The sequence below is a fragment of the Mus musculus genome, chromosome 10 (assembly GCF_000001635.26).
Source record: "Mus musculus strain C57BL/6J chromosome 10, GRCm38.p6 C57BL/6J".
NCBI classification, from domain to species: domain Eukaryota; kingdom Metazoa; phylum Chordata; class Mammalia; order Rodentia; family Muridae; genus Mus; species Mus musculus.
The window spans coordinates 67664400-67667658 of record NC_000076.6 but is presented as its reverse complement, the minus strand read 5'-3'; the positions used below and the strand labels follow the sequence as shown (position 1 = coordinate 67667658).

General features: G+C 45.0%; 1 long non-coding RNA gene across 1 annotated transcript; it reads right to left on the bottom strand.

Moving 5' to 3' along the window:
• Window positions 1-220: 220 nt before the first annotated feature.
• Gm32515 lies at window positions 221-3030 on the bottom strand. Its single transcript, XR_380530.2, has 3 exons — window positions 2639-3030; window positions 2008-2513; window positions 221-970 (listed from the first exon to the last, which is right to left on the bottom strand). It is a non-coding gene; the product is annotated as a predicted gene, 32515 (long non-coding RNA).
• Between the last annotated feature and the right edge of the window lie 229 nt (window positions 3031-3259).

Here is a 3259-nt window from a genome sequence, read left to right as displayed (position 1 = left end):
CACTAACTGAATGAACTGGGTACTTCATTTTATAGATGGTAGATGCTGTCTGTACCCTCTATCTCCATGACCCTCAACATTATCAGTACCTACCGCTTCCAAATGCCAGAACCTGGCCCAACAGATCTCACTGGGCTTTTCAGACTAGTGTGTTCTTATATGCAGGTTACATGTAGCAGGCCCAATGAGTTGGAGAATAAATGACCTCTCAGACCAGATATCAACAAGTAAGATCTAGTATTAAACAAAGACATGTACATGTACACACACACACTCACACACTTTAGCAGGATTTGAGACTGGGGGATTCCATTCTGAAAAAAGTTCTTATGCTTCACCCTGGCCCCCAGAATCTTGGGAGAGTAAGCTCCAGTGACCACAGCTGTAAATTGACAATACAACTTTGTCATTTGTCTTTTCTGTCCCTAGACAGGTGTTTTCTGACCTCCTAAGTGAACTATATGGATTTGAATCTTCCTGGGACAACACACATTTACCTGACTCAAGATCACTCCATTAGCAATATGAACTTACGTTATAAGTACAGATAGCTTTCAGAAGTTCAAATGCAATGAGGTTAGAGAAAATATGGTGCCAAAGACCAAGAAGTCCCAGATGGAGAACTCTATGATATACTGGGGTCCTGGGATGCTCCAAGGTTTCATGTGCCTAGCACTTACTGAACTACTAGGAGCCAGCACAGGGGTTCAATGCTCAGAGATCTCAGTTGGCTCTGAAATCTCTACCTGCATAAGATCCGGCCCCAAGTCTCTACCAGCTGCGATTGAAGTCTTAGTGATGAGTCTTAATGAGAAAGAGCTCTTCTAAGGGAAGTTGTGGGTAGCCAGGTGTGCATTAGCTCAAGTCTTCAATACCATTGACAGACAGGGGATCATCTTCCGTTTCCTCTCCAAGCCCAAGAGCTGGTTTCCCCGGACTGTGCTGTTTCTCTTGTTCAATGACCTTCTAGCTGAAAAAGATGCCAGGAAAAAAGCTTACCATTGTGGCTAAAGAGTAGTTGCTTTCATGGCTGCTTGCTTCATGGCTACAGGCACAAAGAGCCTGACCTTGGACCTTAAATAAGAAATCCCAATAGATGAACCTAATTTTGCTCTCATTTCTCTATTTTTATCAGCAAATATAATATCATTGATTTTTAAGCTAGCCGGATCCCTTCTGGGTGTGGAGTGCTGTGCCAAGCACCTCCCATGAAGCTTCACTTTCCGGAAGCTAACCAAAATATGGAGATGAAAAATCTGCATGGTACACAAGCCCACTGTCATGGAATTGTGGATTTCATTCACCTGAATTCGCCTTGGAGAACTCCTTTATGGGACACCAGCAGTTCCCTGCTTGATGTGTCTGCCCCACTCTTGGCCTTTGCCAGAGGGTGTCTCTGGGGCCATCAAAAGCCACCACAGCCAACGGAGAGTAATAGTGGGTGGGTAAACAATAGCCTCGCCCACTCAGGTAGATGAGTGTGGGGTGAGTCAGACAGTAACTTTTACACACTGTAAACCGAATTGACCATTGTTTCCTACCAGAGATAACCGACATTTCAAGATGCACTGCCCTGCCTCACCATCTCCCTTTATTGTCCCCTCCCAAATCCTTGCACTCAAGTCTTTATCAGCTATTCCGCATAGTCAGCAAATGTCCTCCCCCGACCCCCTGTATTAGCCACTCTGCTGACACAGGCTTTTCCATGTCTAGAACACTAGTGAGAGCTACCTGACATTACTGTATGTGAGGGAAGGTGAGCCATAAAGAGTTTTCCCAGAATGCTAAGCCAGGGAAATGGGGGGACAGCAGTATCCCAAAAAGGTTTCAATAAAAACACAGGATCTTCTATAATTGATCAAACAACTGAGGACTAAGGACTGGACAGTTACTTGAGCTGACAATATGCCATGTGTCCTGTTGTGGTTCAGTGGAGAATACTAACTGGATAGGGGTCAGTGGTGGGAATGGCTGCCCCTGCCTGAGGTGGAGATAGGGGTGGGATACCTGTTCTTCTTTTCAACTGATGCTCTGCTTTCGACATTCGTTGAGACCGACCAGAGACCCACGAGCCACTTAAGAATGGATTCTTCCACTCCCTGGCTGACTGTCTACGTGGACAGATGAGGATGCAGAGAGACTGGTATCCGTAATCCAAGAGTCGTTAACCTAGGGTGATCAGACACCAAGCTGCTAAGTCTCCAGAGTCATAAGTACTCCCATGAACACAGTACAGATGGTGTCAAGAGGTTGTGGACCTAGCGCTCTGGTCACATAGTCTCTAAATATGTAGCACAGGAATAAACATAATTAATAAATTAAATAACTGTGACTCATCTTTCTCTTTGAGGAAAAGAACAACTTCTTTTCAAGCTCTCCGCCAATAATGATAGAATAGACATCAGTAGCCTGCCTTGTGGGCTGGAGAGGGGTGGAAGAATGCATGGTGGTGCCGATACTTGACTGTGAGGGATGACCACGCTCCTGACAGTTTTCTGGAGTGTGGTCCTGACCTGCAGAGAAGGAGATGTGTTCAGGACGTTCAGTGATGCAGTTGTGTAGGCATAAATTTCTCAACATACTTTAATAGGGTTCAACCTCCCCTCTAGCCCACCATTCACCAGAGCGGGAAATGAACCTGTTTAGAAATGGTTCTTTGGGGCAATTCCAATCTTCGTTGTTCTCAGTCCAGTCCACTAGCAAATACCGAACACGAATCAGCAACTGCAGTTCAATCCATGAGGTTCACCAAGCAGCCAAGGTCCACAGAAGGGGCAATAAGTTCCAGGAACCTGAAGATAAGTTCTTTGGCGAGTGTCTCTCTATGAAGCTCAACAAAGCAATGTAAGGCAAACCAATACATGTGTGCAATCAGAGAAGAATAATTAGGCAAAACAAAGCGAATCAATGCTTTGGCTCCCACTGTCTGTGGGGTCATATTTATATTCCTTCTAAACATCACACATCCTTTCAAGGGTCTGCTATAGCAAAACATCCTTTCTCCTGTGTGCCCCAGGAAAGCATCATTTGACAAAACGGACTTTCCAAACAAACCAGAAGTTTCCTCTTTACAGGAGCACAGGCATCACACAAGAACTCTGGTGTTCACTGGCTCTGCAAGACAATGGAGAGGGATGGAAGGATGGGTTTGGAGAGGTTTCTCTTGTGACAATAACACGTGTAATGTTTAGTTGCTTTGTTTCCTTGGCTCTGATGTTGACCTTTTTTTGCCTGTTACTGTGTTTCAGATTCTGAAATC